The 17886-nt window shown below is 34.9% G+C and overlaps 2 pseudogenes; one reads left to right on the top strand and one right to left on the bottom strand.

The window, feature by feature from the left end:
• Positions 1-4362: 4362 nt before the first annotated feature.
• Positions 4363-5909, bottom strand: LOC145813969 (uncharacterized; annotated as a pseudogene).
• A 3198-nt stretch (positions 5910-9107) lies between these two features.
• On the top strand, positions 9108-17608 carry LOC145813961 (uncharacterized; annotated as a pseudogene).
• The last annotated feature ends 278 nt before the right edge of the window (positions 17609-17886 follow it).

Raw genomic sequence — 17886 nt, 5'->3', positions numbered from 1 at the left:
CTTTTTTATTTGTTTAATGTCGTAAAACCTCATCATCCTCTGTAGCCCCAAATAGCTCTTTCATCTTTTTTTCTTGATTTGCATTATGATCACATCCCTATTAAATGTGATAATACTAGTGCCATCAACTTAAGCAAAAATCTGATTCAACACTCACAAACAAAACATATTGAAATTCAACGCCACTTTTTAAGAGATCATGTTCAAAAAAGAAATATTGTTCTTCAATTTAAAAACACCGACAATCAATTGGCAAATATTTTCAGCAAACCCTTAAGCGAGGATCGCTTCAATTTTATTCATGGAAAAATTGAAATGTCGAATTCTAGTTAAAAGGTTTTGGTGTGAATGTGAAACTGAAATTTTAATACCTTGATATGAAAATATTTATATCAGTTGAATGGTATAAAGTTTCTCATAAATTTGTTTTTCAACATCATTCTGATGGCAATCAATTTGTTTTTATTATTGTGATTATAATTTTATCTATCCATAAACCTCTTTTGCATAAGACCTAGCCACAACCAGAACAGGACCTCAGCAACAAAGCAATACTGCAGGAGGAAAATTTTTTGGTTGAACCGGTCCTCCGAGCAAAGAATCGGGCTGTCGACTGGTCCCCACTTGGACAAATTTTTAAATATTGCAAACTGACTGGTCTATCCAGATTTTTCCCCTCTTCTTCGACATTCTGTGCCCTAGCTCTCAAACCCTCATACTTCCTTCTCTTATAACTCTCTAAAATCACATTTTCATAAACTCTTTGCACAAATCCAAGTAAGTTTTCCTACATTTCTTGTTTTCCCTCATTATTTTGGTTTCAAACTCCATGATTTTACTTGTGTTATCTATCTGTGGTGGGTTTTGTTAAAAATTGAAAATGGTTAAATGTTTATCTCATTTTTGTTTACCACATGAATATTTTGCTTAGTTAGCATAGTTTGATGTTACTTAGTTCATTTTTTTTTTTTTTTTTATCTCTATGCTTGATATTTGGTTTAGCCGTGTATACTTGTCTTCATCTATATATGCATTTATATATATATATATATATGTATGTATGTCTATGGGCATTTGTCCTGGTTGTAAAACTTTAGTTGAATTCATTTTTTTTTATTTATATTTTTCTCAATTTTGCATTAATTCTGCACCTCTATGCTTAGAACCTTGTCATATTTATCAAATTGCTTATTTGCCTTTTTTCCTAAATATCAATTCTTAATTGCTTCCATATCCTTCATATGTTCATTTTTTTTTATTTTTAAATTCTGAAACTTGTATTTTCTTTATCCATCAGTGCATGAAACATACTAATTTTTTTTTACCACTCTACACTTTTTTTTTGGCTCTCACAGGTTTTGGCACACAAGTTTTTTTGTGTGTACCTAGTCAACCATAACCTGGAATACTTTCATATATCTCCATCTTTTTGTTTTGTTTAAATCCTCAGCGACACTGAATATGAACTCATCATATGTGCCTACCTTTGTTAAACTCATTTAATGGCCTTGATATATTTTTTTAACACAAGTGAAATGGTTGTTCTGTTTTGTTTTGCCAACAGTTATGGCTCCTTGCACTAAGAAGCCGCAAGCTAGAGAGGAAGGTCAGTTTTCACATCCAGCACGTGAATATCCAACTGCTGACTTCCTCACCCCAGTCCAAGAGCAAACATTTGGTGCCATGTCATCTCACTCCATCATTACAGGCCACCGAGTTAATCTTGCCCCAAAGTATGATGCTCTCTTAATGAGTAAACTTGAAGCAATGGGCTGGCAAAATTTGGTAAATTTGCCGAAAATGGTATATCCTCGTCTCCTCGCCTTATTTTATGTTCACCTTCAATCTTCTGATATCGACGAGGACGTTTACACCAGTAACTCCTATGTGAAAGGCACTTTTATTGAGTTTAATGTTCCCATTTTGGCTACTATTCTCAATGTTGACACTAGTCCTCACCAAATCTATTTCCAAACTAAGGCACAAATGGCTCAAATTGTGGGTAATGTAACTGAAGTTTATACAACCATTTGTCTTAGCAAAACCACCGGCTCCAACCTTCAAGCGAAACATCTTAAACCCCATCTCCGCATCCTTCATCGCTTTTTACTAGAAAATGTAATTTCCAAAGCCAGTCATTATGATGTTATTCCTACTTTTAATGCCTATCTCCTTTATTGTTCTGAGATTGGGTATCCTTTTGATTTATGCTATATCATCATGAGGGAAATGGACCTTGTTCCTATATCGCGTGACAAATCATTAGCTTTTGGTGCCTTCTTGACAAAGCTCTTTAAACACTTCAAAGTCAAATTTTCCAAAGAGCGCGAATCACTTATTGTCTCAGATATCAGTGAATACAACATCAACCGTGCTGGAGGCAGTGATGTTCTACTAGGAAGTATGACTGCTCTAGACATTTCCATGGAGGATCCTCAAGATCATCCTCCAGTTGCCATGCCACCACCCCACCAACTACCTCTTGCTTATTGGACAGATTTTTTTATCAATGGAACAGGACCGCTACAATCAACGCCTCGCATGGAAACAACAAATGATTCAACAATTTGGCACCCTCAACACCCGTGTTAATCATATTGAGGCCCGAGTTGATGCCATCTATCACTATCATTTCCTTCATCCATTTCCAAATTCTGAGCAATGATTTCAAATTTTTGTTGATAATATTGTGATGTTTTGTTTTAAACTGGTAAAGGAAAAATGCTGATGTTTGTTTTTGTGTGATGTTATGTTTTGCATTGTCTTCTAAAAAACTGTTATGTTTTTGGTACCTTAGTTTCGGCGTGTTATTCTGACTAAACTCCTACATCTATTGTTTGTTTGGTTTGGTATCTTAAATCATGCATTCATTAAAATTATATTGATTTCTAATTAATATAAAATGAATATATTTTAAAATCATTATATATTTTCTTTAATGAATATATTTTAAAATGGATATATTAATATAAAAGCTGTTAAAATCAGTTTGATCGCACAACTGTTATATATTTTCTATTCGACACTATCATTGTATATATAAATATATATATATATATATATATATTGTTGTATAATTAACATAAAATGAATAAAATATGTTTTTGGCATTGTATGTTATATATAATACTAGTATTTGTCATAAATGTCAAAATATGACTTTTTTGCCGAGTTGATTCTTAAATTGTTGGTGGTTCCAATCTCTCGATACGCACCCTGACAACTGAAGCCCGGAATCCATTTAGAGTGACCTTATTTCATAACTTTGTTTTAGGAAGCTTGTTGTTGTTTTTGAAATAAATCAATGATCTTCTGATTCCTATTACATACAAAAAATTTTAATCATCTTCTACACGCATCAAATCAGATTATTAGTTGACATAGTTTGAGCTTTCAAGGCTAGGCATGTCATATGGATGAAGTCATAACACAAATAATTAAGTGAAATTATCCCTATAGATCATACATGAATGAAAATCATCAAGCTGAAGATCATATTAAAATTTTGTAAATATAAAAAAAAATGTAGGAGTCTGAGATTGTAAATGGTAATGCGATGCAGAAACAATCAAATGAATGAACACATAAGAGGAGAACAGAAGAGAGAGAAAGAGGGATAGATGTATACTTTATTTATCTTTCTCTAAATATTTTAGTCTTTTAATCCCAAAATTCTTCATGCCAAACGAGAGCTCAAATGGTGGCCTAAATTACATTTGGAGGTTTATAAAAAATATAATAATTTATATAATTGTAATTTTAATAAAATTATAAAGATTAAAATTAATACAAATGATATGAAAATTTAAAAATTTAAAAATATATAATAATTGAAAATTTTTACATCCATATGATTTACAAATTTATAATAATTGGAGATTTTTATATCCATATTTTTGGATTGTAAAAATAGTGCTTAAATAGGCTAGCACAGTAGCAGCCGAAGCAGTCTAGCCCAAACGGGGCCAGACGGCCAAGGGATTTTTTCCAATTCCACTGTTGTTCAGTTTTGCTTCGCACTGGTTGTCAACTCAGCAGTATACTCGACAACCGCAAAAGTCATCTTCACGACCGAGAGCCCATTGGACATCAAGGTGGACGTCCCTAAAGTAAAAAATTTCATTTTGGACAACCGCCGAATGACCACTCTGTAGTGCAAAGACTGTTTTTGAAATATACTTGTCATCAATCACCCTCATCGATTTAACCAAAATCTTACTTAATCTTCTCAACACAAGCAACAGACAACTGTCGATGATTTTTTACTTCATAAATAGCAGAGCTTCTGCTAAATAAAATACAACAAGCAACAATACAAGCAAGAAAATAACTTAAGATTGATAACATTACATTCAATAATAATTAGTTATGTGACCCACTACTTGAGGTTGTTACATTGCTATTTGGACATCTCCTCCGATTATGACCTTGATGCCCACACAATCCACAATTTCGTTTGGTTTGAGACTCGCGCCAATCCATAGCATTTTGAAGTTGTGTTGTCCTGGGACGACCACTTGTCCTAGCAAGGTTCAGATTAGGATGGAGTTTTGGAAAGTTAGGCTCTCGCCAATAAGTAGCATCAACTATAGGATTGAATGAGTGTTGATAACATGCCATTTGTGCTTTCAGTGTGTAACATTCATCAACATATTGTAGGTGGTCAAGGCTGGCAAATTTACATACTGCAATGACATGAGAACATGGAATTTTATAATTCTACCATTTTTGACAGTCACATGTTCTTTCCATCAAGTTGACCACATGAAGATGCAAACCCCAATTCGAATATAAGGGGTTCATTGCAGTTTGAACATCAAAAATACCCAAATTCATATTGAAACTTTGCACCGAATGCCCCCTAGACTTTTCTCCCATTTGGTGAGCATGTGTTTTGCATAAGCACTGTAAACTTCACCGGTGTGCATTTCAACATTGGCCTTATTACATGGTTCCTGAAAATAACTAACACATTTATAAAAAGTCAGTTGTACCAATGCTGTGATAGGAAGATGTCGTGCACCCCTTAATACTCCATTGAAGCTTTCAGAAAGCTTGCTAGTCAGAGCTCCATAACGTTTGCCACCATCATGTGCTAGCGCCCACAGTTCAAGTGGCACACGATCAAGTTCATCTGTAACTTTGGAATTTAAGTCTCTTATTGACTTCATTTTCTGATCAATCTTTTTTTTTTTTTTTTTTTAATACTCATAAGTTGCTGAAGTGATCATGTCTCGCATTATCGCATTGTTGTACTTTGCATGGTAGTTGCTGGCCATATGACTAATGCAGTACCGATGATAACCATTTGGATGTTGCCACCAACGTGAGCGATCCACAGATGAGAAGATTCCTCCATGTTTGTTAGATAAAAGACAGATGCCAGTCCGTTGTGTCACGTACTCCCTAATGCATGTTAGAAACCATGACCAAGTATCTAGTCTCTCCTCCTCCACAACGGCAAAGGCAACTGGAAATACATGATTATTTGCATCCTATGAAATTGCAATTAGTAACTTACCTTTATATTTTTCAATTAGAAAGGTTCCATCGATGCTGATGGCTGGCCTGCAATGTTTGAAACCCTCGATAGAAGAATTGAATATCCAAAACACTCGTTCGAATATAAAGTTATTTGCAGCATCTGACGGCAATGTTTTCCAGGAAACGATTCCTGGATTGGAATCCATCATAGCCATCATCCATTTTGGTAAGATGTGGTATGATTCATACCAATCCCCAAAGATATTTGCAATGGCTTTTTGCTTTGTATTCCACGTCTTATTATAAGATGGTAAGAAATCATCAAACTTTTGCCTAATACTGGCTCTCAGTACAGAGATCTTGATTAATGGATTCGTCTTTACAAGCTTTCGCACTTCGTGCTCAATTAACTTTGTGGTCAACATTGTATGATCTTGTGTAAGCATTGCAGATACACATGTGTGAGGTCCTTCATATTTAGTAATATCAAATAAACCATGTTTGACACGCTTACATGCTTTAAGCTTCCACTCGCTCCCATTTTTGCAACCCAATTACCACAAGTCTATTGTTGACTTCACCACTACATGGTAAGTGTTTCTCATCATGCCATAACGGTTTACTGCAATTTGTAAGTCTTCCTTGTTTCGAAACAATAGCCATTTGCTTAACTCCTTTGTTACATCCCATATCCCAGTGACATCAACTGCCAACGATATGGACAGATCATTAACATTTGACCATGTATCCTCAGTAAACATTGGAGATGGGGCTTAGTGAAAAGCACCAAAACCAGTCTGTCCCCCTTTAGTTGATAGACCATCTCCTTCATTTGCATCGTCATCTTCAGGGTCCAAACCATCATCCGTTGGAATGAGGATGTCATTTGCAATCATTTCTTATACAACATATGTGGTTGTTGCACACATTTCATTGGTGGACCGTGGTTGAATATCTTCTACCTCATCAGAGTTAACGCCGGTAGGTACAACGTACGTTGGTTCGAAATGATCACCATGGGAGTCATGATTGGATGATGCAAAGTACGTAATTCCAAGTGATGGTCATGTGTATTGATTGGGGAATACACATCCATGGGAGTATGTTCACTTGTACCTAGCACATCAACATTAACATTAGTATAAGGAAAAACATTAATGGTATAACACCCCAAAATATTTAATTAATTTGAGCACCGCGAATAAAAAATAATTTGTTGTGACGCCGAACCTCTAGGTACCGGTTTTGGGTCGTGATAGATAGGCTCCATAGTGATATATAACTCAGCAATGTTGTAACCAGGAGTTGAGTCAATTAGATCAAATATACCCTCAACACCATTATCATCTGTGATTGCAAGTGATGTGTAGTAGACAGCATGAAGGTAACTTCAACATGGAAATCTGTATGTAATACGGACATTCCCACCATTGTGGTCAATCCCTGTAGCATCGATTAATCGATTGCGGAGATCGATAAACGACATATTTTGATTAACTCGTACCCATTTTGGATCAGGACCCTCATATGCAATTCCACAAGCATCATTAATTATTCCACCATTATAGTATATTGCAAGATTGTATCGCTTTCCTTCCATTGAAACTAGAAAAACAAATCATCAAACACAAAACATTATTCAAGAATATAACCCTTAACTAGAAAAAAAATATATAAATAAATAAATAATTTTGTGTTAAATGAATAATTTACCTATGTAATTTTCATGAAAAAGATTATTGTCTTGGAAGCTTTGTCTCTTGAAATGTTGAAATATAGAATTTGTAGAAGGAATAGCTGAAGAGTTTGAGTTTAGCGTTCACCATGTGTTCGGGAGTTAAATAAGCAATAAAAAATAAATTCTCACGATTTGACATTGACAACAATCTTGCTTGTTACCAATGAAGAGAATATATTTTCAGTGTTGTATAAGTTTTTTTTTTAAACATTTTTCGAGAATCCCTCACGATTTGACATGGACAAGAGCACTGCATGTTACCAATGAAATCGCATTTTTAATATGCAACGTCACTTGAAATCGCATGTTTAATATGCAACGTCACTTGAAATCGCATGTTTAACATGCAACTTCAATTGAAATCGCATGTTCAAAATGCAACTTCAAATGAAGTTGCATTTTGAATGTGTGATTTCAAAGGACAGGAAAATTATAAGAAAAATCGTACACAGAAGCGATGGCAGGTGGAATCGCATGTTTAACATGCAATTTCATGAGACGTTTCATTTTGAACATGCGATTTCAAGTGAAGTTATATTCTAAACATGCGATTGCGCATATTGAGGATGCAATTTCAATTGAAGTTGCATGTTGAACGTGCAATTTCAATATGCAATTTCAAGTGACTGCAAGTCCAACCACCTAGTACTTCAAATTGTACTTTAATTGATTTGTTGAAGTATTATGGAAGTAGGTAGTAGATAAGACTCTGGACATGGATTGAATTGATTTAGTTAGTGCTAAACTCAAAACTAAATCAACCAACCAATCTAGTTTCCAATTTTTTATGCCTTGAATCAATCCATCCCAACTTAACTGGGGTTGGAATCGAAATTCCATATTAAACCTGTTTTTTGAATGCTCATTATAAAATACAATTTTACAAAAAAAAAAAAAAAAAGAAAAAAAAAAAAACTAGTTTTCATAGTGAAATTGTTAAGGTCTAAAATTTACATAATGATAATGGTAACTTTCACATAAAATGGAGTCAGAATGAATATATAAAAATGTATGTAATATATGTAATATATTTTTTTATTGCATCTTAACCATAGTACTAATAATCCAATTCTCCATTCCATAGCAATTCTATTATCCTAGTGCATAATTTTATACCCATAGTTTCATCATTTATCCTATTTTTTATTCTATTCATTCTCATAGTAAAACTTATCTTCCATAATTCTCTAATAATTCCATTCATATCCAATCCTGTAAAAAATAATCTTCATGTCAAATGAGTCCACAAGTACTAAAGATAAAAGATTAACATTATTTTACAGAATTAAAACAATTCATCCATCTAAATCTCCAAACTATTATTTAAGCATGATTGCTAATACTAAAAGGTCATGAGTTGCACAACCACTAGCTCAGCCATGGAACTGAACGTCATCCAAAAGTTACTGGACTGCTTAGATTTGAAAAAAAGAAATTTAAAAAACAACAAATCTTGGAAAACTATGTTGTTTTGTTCTCACTATTAATAGATACAAGTATATGTCTCATGTCAATTGTCGATTAACAAACACTAGATGAGAGCAATAACCAACAAGATCTACATCCTGTTCCAAATCAAGAATTATTGATCATGTGTGCCACATAACAAGAATCTAACATGTAAGCCATCAATGCCTTCCATTAATATTCCACCAGTTCGCTAAAATAAGTAAATTCCATTCCACTCCACAAGTTCTCTTTACAAAATTTGAGGTTGACTGCTTTGAAATCTCATCAATGCTTATTCATAGATGGCCTCCAAATAACTCACAGGGATTTCTGAAGTAGAAGACAAAGCTGTAACACCCTTGAATTGTTCAAAAAAAAGAAAATTCAAATTAGATTATCGCTTGTACATATGAGATAATGTCACGGCCTAAATTGCTAAAGACCCAACTCCCATAAGTTTCTGCAACTTTTGTTTTTGTTTTTGTTGATAAATAGCATTAGTGTTGGAAGTTAATGCCTATAAAAGAAACTTAACCAATACCCAAGTAGTTGTATCTAATTACAGGATCTACATCTCCTCAGAAAAGATAAGAACTTGTTTGTTTTTGTTTTCATCATTTTCCAAAAAACAGAATGTAAAAAAAAAAAAAAAATTACCTAGTTTGGCAAGCTGTTTCTGGTGAGTGTTTTTGAAAGTTGTTTTCAAAACTGTTGTTTTTGGCAAACTAAAAAGTTGTTTTGAAAACTGTTTTGCCAAAAAAATGATAATAATATGAAAACAATGAGTGTTTTCGTACTCTGTTTTTATTTCCAAAAACCGAAAAGCAAAAATGAAAACACAACCAAACATGCCCTAAATTTGTGAGTTCATCAAGCTACAACAGTACAAGATGAAGATGGTACACTGTTATCTAATACAAAATGAGATACCTTATGCTGCATATATTACTCAATTGCAAATCATGAATGGGAAGGATGCATTGTTTCAATTCCGATGGTCTATAACCTTAGTAGTTTTCTAGTGCTAAGTTCTATATTTATTTTACAGAGCTAAAGCAGAATTGTTGACATGATCTTTAGTTAGTCACCAAGGGATTCCTAACTTTTTGCAGTATTTTCACAGATTAAGTTTAGCAAAAAATTTCTAAAAGAATTCTCTAGTTGCTATGAATTCACCTTTTTCCGCGCCCCCTTTCGGAAGGTTTGAAAAGAAGGCTTCAAAGTTCGGACTCCTGTGGTTCTGAATCTAGTCTCACAAGTGCAATGTGAAACTGATAAACACCAAAGAGTCCAAATCCGACAAATCTTTTTGGAAAATCGATTTTAAATCAAATAATGCCAAAATTAGACTGCTTTGCCAGATACAGAGTCGCCACCGAAATATTTTTTATTTCGGAAAAATTTAGGAAACCCTGACTCGTGCCAAAGGCCACGTGTCCGTCATCACCAAAGTTGCCTCGGTTCGGGAACTTGGGTACAAAGGGGGAAGGTCATGAATTGAGCACCCCCGCTCGGCCGATCAAAGATCGGCCTCTGTCAGACTTATTTATTTTGATGATTTGTTTAATTATGTTTTAATTTATTTGGAAGAGAAAAATAGAATCACAATTTATTTTGATGATTTATTTAATTATGTTTTAATTTATTTGGAAGAGAAAAATAGAATCAAAATTTATTTTGATAATTTATTTGTAAGAAAAAAATAGAACCAACATTTATTTTGATGATTTATTTAATTATGTTTTAATTTATTTGAAAGAGAAAAATGGAATCAAAATTTGTTTTGTCCCATTATTTCTCATCTAAATCTTTATCCTAAATGTTGTTAGAATGTATTTAATATTTGATTAAATCAGGAGTTCAAACAGCCCAAAACAGAGGTTCAAACTGCCCAACATAGCAGTAGTTCAAAAGGTTCAAATGGAAGATATTCAAATTTATAATGATGGAACGGAAGATATTCAAATTAGTAATGATGAAGTGGAAGATATTCAAATGAATACAACGGCTATAAATGACTATAAATTCAAATGAATACAACGGCTATAACTTTCATTATATATACTAAAGTCTCTAATGTAAACATGTTACAAAAAAAATCAGAAAATATTCTTTGATCTATAATCACTTACATCTATTCTTTGAAAAATTCTCTGAGAAATGTTCTTCAATTTTTGTTTATATCATCTTTTAGAAATTATACACTGAGATGTATAGCTTTAAGCCCATCTTTCCTGTGTGAGGTTTACAGAAAAATCAGAGCTTCATTTTTATATCTGTCTTTGAGAGATAATTCTTGTAGCTGTTTGTGAAAGCAAAAACACCTTCTTTTCAACCTTGTAAGAGTGTAGTACACTCAGTATTTTTTACTTAGAAAGTCTATGTAAAATCCATAGAGGATTGCTCCATTTGTAAAGAGGTTGCTAGCACCCCCATGAAGCTAGGGTATAGTGGAAAAATCTCAAGTGAAGCTTGAGGAGTGGACGTAGGCCGAATTGAAGCCGAACCACTATAAATTTGGTGGTGTTTGGCAATAATTTTTTTTGGGTTTTTATTTTTTTCACTAAAAGACAGTTTTTGCAAAACTAAAAAAAAACAAATCCAAACAAAATATCACATCAAACCCCATAATCATTTCACTTTTTCTCTCACAAATATCACATCCAACCACAAAAAAACCCAACTATCTTCTCAAACACAAAAAAAAATTTCTCCAATAATATCCTACAACTAAAAAAACCTACATAAAAACCCACTTCTCAAACACCCACTTTGTTTGCCTCTCTCTCCCTATCTCTTTATTTTATTTAAATTGTTGTAGCTTTATTTCACATTTTCACTATGCTAAAATCATTAACTGACATAGTTGTTAGAACACTTATTTTTAATTATTTTTATTTCATTAACTATATTTATCTATTGTGCTAGTCATTATTTTTATTAGGGTATTATTAATTTTTAATTGTAAAAGCCTAATTCACCCCCCTCTTAGGTTGTCTTTTGGGTAATGGCCTCTACTAATTATGATATGATTTTTTATAAGCATTATGTGTTTTTGTTCCAGTTATTAGACTAGATTTACTATGTGATGCGCACAAGCAAGTATAGACTAGTTTGCTCAATTTGGAACAATTCAACTCATGTTTGTTTGCGAAAATGGTTTGAATTTGCCACCTCAAGTGGGCTTAAAGATGCGATTTTGCCACCAAACATAGTGGGCTTAAAACATGATTTGCCACTCAACAAAGTGGGCTTAAAACTCACATTCGTTGAATTGTTCCAATTCAAACAACAAGCATTCATCCACAGGCATTCGTACAGTTTAGCATTTAAGCACATAGCCTCATGGCAAGTATGCTAATCACAGCAAACATTCACACTTATGCAAGTATGCTAAAGCGTAAAAACTCACCTAGTACTTCAAGCTAAGAAAGCATGAGTTAGTGAAATATACATGATTCCTAACTATACAAGATGCCTAATGCAACACATGCAATATGCAATTAATAAGCTCAGCTAGTAATGTGGCATATGGATCGATTTGAACAACATGCGACTAAACATATATTCAAATAAGTATATTGAAATGACAATGCAGTTTGAATGATGCGCCGAGCCTCGGTGTATGCAATACAAATGAATGGATGCAAGCATGTGATATGCTAATTGAAATATGATCCCTAATCTAACCATCGAAAGCGATTAAATAAAAGAGAGAAAGACGTAGGGTTGGAAAACATACGCGCACGCACGCACACTTATTACAACATTACGCCCTCGTAAAGGAGGGTCCAAATAAATAAGAGCTAAATTAATCTAATTAAACTAATTAGACTAAATATTACAAACCAAATGAATAACTAGCTAAGCTAATTATTAATTATTACAATACTTTAACTAATTGGGAAACTAATTAATTAATTTACAACACAAATGTACACGAACTAAGCATTTAAGATATTAAACAATGCTGCCACTGCTCCGTCTCGAGAAGTGGAAGATGCACATGCTCGGTTTTCGCCCCGAAAAGATCTCAGTTTTGCTCTCAAAAGTCTATGTTTGCAGGGTTGAGCATTTCCAGAACCTTTCTACTCCACCTTACCAAATCTTTGCTGAGGTATACATCAGTGGCCTGCCGGCCATGGATGGCTGCTGTCGGCCATCTGCTAGCCAGTGAGGTGTCCTGCCGGCCACTGATGCATTGGATCACCATGCTGCAACAGAGCACAAACAAAGCAAAAAAAAGTTTTTCCAAGGGTTGTATGCACAATTCACCTTTCATTTTCATGGACAAATCCAAGGAATTGTGATAAAAGCACAAAAAACATGCAACCAAGTCACACGAATGATGTTTAAAGCCTTAAAACAACAAGCTAGTGCAAAGATTTACACTACAGCTACACAAAACAAAGTTCAAATGAACCAAACAGCCTAAAATAGAGCTAAAGCAGACTATTTCAGAGGCTAAAATATATTGGACTTAAGCTAAGTTAGGCTAGAAAAACATACTAACATGTAAGGCTAATTAAGCATGCAAACAATACACAAGGAGGGGAGGCTAACCCCTCCGATTTTGGACTTCAAAATGAGATATTTACCACTTAAAAACCTCTAAAATTCAATGGTTAAAAGGCCCAAAAATGTTGATTTGAAAGTGATGGATAAAGGCACAAAAGCTTTATAAACTAAGAAACAAGAAAAGTGAACCACCCCTAACTAAAAAAGTGCTCAAACCACCATTTTTAAGACACAAAAACAGAGCTTTTTACAGTTCAAAACCAACCCCAAAAATAATTGAAAAAGATAGAAAAACAAGTATTGAAAGCAAGATAACAAGACTAGTATTCTACCTCTTGAAGTAAAGAACACTTTAGGCACAAGTTCAAGCCAAAACCACCTTCAAGAGCTCCAAGAAGGCCCCAAGGAACCTTAGCTCAAAGGTGAGACGATTTGGTTTAGAAGATGTAGACAAAAGTGTAGAGAAACTAGGCAAACACACACAATTTTGCAAGAGAGAAAGAGAAATCTAGAGAGAGAGAAAAAAAATTTTTATGTCTCAAATTTTTCTAACCCCCACACATAAGAGAGAGTGGTCCTATATATAGAAAACACAAATTTCCCTCACAAACATTCAGCCACACATGTGTAGGAAGATCCATGAATCTGTGTAAACAGCTAGCACAAAATATCACAAAATATTTGCAGCATACAATGGTGGCCGGCCGACCATCAGTGGTGGTCGGCAAGGCTTCATTGATGGCAAGCAATGTACATCAATGGCTAGCAAAAAAGAAGTGGTGGCTGGCAGCCTCCAAGGATGGCCTGCAAGACATCAGAAACTTCATGCTAAAAATACCTCGCCATGGTCCAAAGATGAGACAAAGTGGATGCAGGGTTTGAAATGCTCAAAACTGTGGCATTCCACTAGAGACTTCGAGTGTTCGACAATCAAACAGACTCATCATCGGATGTACCTACAAGAACATCCAAGTCTTAAAGGGCTGTCAAAAATGGGGTGTTTACAATTGCCATTTAAGATTCAGTAACCTATTTCCTGACCTACCAGCTTAAATCTTCAGCACAAGAAGACAATTTTGCATACTTGTCTAGTGACATATTGAGGCTACAATGGAAACAATCTATTGCACCAGTAAATAAATGGAACTAGTTCTTACCCAAGGATGTATCTTAGGTTCGATTGTGAATCTAGAAAGAAAGATGGCTGAAGCAACAACCAATGATGGCAAGAACTGCAGATACCCATAATCTAACAAACTTAACTTTGCATGGTAACAACCCAAAAAACTCCATTTGCAAATCAAAAAACTAGAATGGATAGAAAATACTGAATCAGTGACAAGCAAAGTGAGAATGAAGAACAAAAGATAGAAACATCAAATAATAATAATAACAACTACGTCAAGAAAATGGCCTACATTGCAATTCTCTTGAGAAGTCTTGGTGAAAATTCTACAAATCCACCAAGAAAATTGTTATTGGTTCCACAATAATTCAAATGTAATCACAAAGGCAAACGCAACAACAGCATCACTATAAAAATAAGTAGTTATGAAAGAAATAGTAGGATTGCAAAATGACAGTCTTCCTACCTCATAAAATTTTTTATTGTGGGAGTACCCATCTCATAGTTCAAAAAGTCAAGGTCATCTTGCTCCATCTTCACCACCTGCACAATCACCCCCCGAAACATGTACAAGCATTAGTAGATTTTTTTTTTTTTGTGGCAAAAAAAAAAAAAAAAGACGAAGACAAATTCGTGGGGACAAACTCACCTCTTTGTTTGTATAAGTATTATCTATTATATAGAAAAAAATCTTCAACATGGGGAGGATCAACCCATTAAGAGTACCATAAAAGTACTATTAAGAGAATCAACCCACGCAATGACCAAGAAAAATAAGACTATATAAAATGGGGTTCATGAGCATACGAGGCAACAAACATGCAAGAAACACCAAGAAGCTGAAACTTGTTCCTGCTAATAGCATGATTAGATAAGAATCTGTCAATGTAGGATACACTGAGATAAAGGGTGTTCGAGACAAGTTTGTATTCCTCTACAACTTGAACTAGCCAATCCAATAGAATATCTCGCATAGTTTGATTAATAACATTTTAAAACCTTTTCCATGTAATTGAGCAAGGGTCTTCTCTTTTTCTCTACCTGAATTATAGTCCATAATTGGATTGATACAAATTCCATTGTCCCAAATTAACACTACTCTTACCAAGAAACAAAGGTTAGCACCAATTTCATATTCCTAAAATCAAACCATCCAGAGAATTGAAACAAAATTGAATGACACATCACCTAACACTTGAATGAGAGAATTGTTCCCTATGACACATTTTGGACCATTACAAAAATATGTAAATAGAGGCTATCAAAACCAAAAACCCTAATATTCCATTGGAAGAGATTGTAGGATATAGACAAAAATTAAACATTTGAAGCACAGATTGGTTTAAACCGGGAAGTCCAAAGAAAATTATGACTCTGGGTAAGGAAGAGAAACTCTTGGAGAAGTTAACAATTTTGTGAGTTAAATCTGCCCAAACTTCTGCAAGAAAACTTCAAGAATGGAAACAAACCACAAACAAAATTCTGTGTCACTAAAAATTAATAATACAACTACTTGACCAACTAAGTTCAAATTGTCTAGCCAAAAATAATATATAAACCATTGACCAAATGAAATGAAGGCAAGAGTAAGATTGTACACTAAATCCGTAGTCCCCATTAGAACAATAAACTAATACAATGGATATGAACTACCTGAGAAATAGAAGGGTGACATGAGGCAGCATGTTCAATAGCTTCTCCAAGATAAGGACCTGATCAATCAAGTATAATAGAAATAGAATCGTCATCAGTTAGAGATTTTGCAGCCTCTACTGCACTCACAGATGGGGCGTCATAGAACCACCTTCATGTTCAGCTAAAACCAATGTCAGAAATAAGTAAGTAACAAATAAAGTATATTATAAGTCCAGATATATCACATGCACATCTATTTCAAATTGCTCTGTTACAGCACGCCTGTTGCGTTATGGAAAAAATATGTACTATTTCCAACCTTCCAAAAAGAAATGATACAAAAGATGCCAAAGCCAAAGCTTTTATATGGTAAAATGATGACCTGTTGTGTAAACAGGTGGATCAACCAAGAACACTACTGTCGGAACCAATTTTTTCTAATAAGACACATTTGTTACAGCCTAAAGCCAATATTAAATTACAGACAAACATCAAGTACAAGATGATATATCATATCAGAAAATAATAACTTACTTGCTAGCATAGATGGTGTTAAAATTCACCTACTACACACCTACCACTACCACCTACTACACACTCACCTACTTCACCTACTCTCCACCTACTCCTCACCTACTCCATACCTACTACACACTCACCTATTCTCTTCCCACATCCTCTCTTCTATATATAGGAATCATTGTAATATATCAAAATATATCAATCAATAATACATAATTCATTCTCTCCATTTCTCTATACATCAAATTTAACATGGTATCAGAGCTGTAAGATTTAGGCCTGTATTTTGTTTTCTCACCGGCGGGCAGCCGGCCGGCAACCTTGCTTTCGCTGCCCGCTGGCATTTTCTACACATACCTTCACTTTCCTGCATCTTCCAACTCTCCCCAACCTTGCCTTTCACCGCCCTCGAGCAATCCACGGCGTCAACATTTCCGGCCGTTTCTCGACCATAGACCTGACAGCCTGGTTGTTCCATTTTGATGCATAATAAGGTTCTTTCTGTTGTTGGACTTCTTCAAGATAAAGTCGATCCTTATCCATGGAGATCGTCGACCTTGGATCGATCCTCCTCGGTCTTCTCCTCTTAGGGCTTCAACCTCTCCTGATTGGCGACGAACTCTTCTTCCCAGCAACCACTTGATCGGCCTACTAAACTTCCTAACCTTCCTCCTCTCAGTCCTCATCCTGGGCGGCAGCATATGGCTCAGCACCCGAGCTACCAACACGGACTGCCTGAAGTTCCTCCAGTGGCCCATCATCATCATCGGCGTCTCCATCATGGTCGTCTCGCTAGCGGGCTTCACCGGGGCCTGTTACCGCAACAGTTTCCTCATGTACCTCTACTCATGGGAAGCGACATAGACTGCACCACGTGGAGCAACGACCAACAGCAGCTACGCTACGACTGCAACTCCTGCAAGGCCGGTGTTCTGGCCAGCCTGAAAAAGAGTTGGAGAAAGAAAACAATGTCGCCTTCGACTGTCTTCACTTCCTCCGGCCCCGGCGCCACCCACCTCGTCCGCGGCCTCGCCGACGCCATGCTCGACCGCATCCATGTCGTGGCCATCACTGGTCCCGTCCTCTTATGCTTCTCTTCCCTTTTATTTTACTATCTCTCTCTAGTTGAGCCGTGATTGATTTTTTTATTTTTTATTTTTCTCTTCTTTTTTTAAAACAAACATAATCATCTCCTTTTACCCCCACTTTACCTTTATTTATTTTATTTTATCTTCTCTTTTTCTTTATCTACAGCTGCTCCCACACGGCACATGCTTTCACTATTACTATATATTATTATTATTATTATTATTATTATTATCCTTACACAATCAAACCATTAATATATTATTATTATATAGTTTTCAAGCCCACGGTTTTCCATTATTATTATTATTATTATTATTTTTTTTTT

Source organism: Camellia sinensis, chromosome 2 (genome assembly GCF_055761805.1).
Source record: "Camellia sinensis isolate YWXY chromosome 2, ASM5576180v1, whole genome shotgun sequence".
Taxonomy (NCBI): domain Eukaryota; kingdom Viridiplantae; phylum Streptophyta; class Magnoliopsida; order Ericales; family Theaceae; genus Camellia; species Camellia sinensis.
This window is presented reverse-complemented; position numbering and strand designations above follow the sequence as displayed.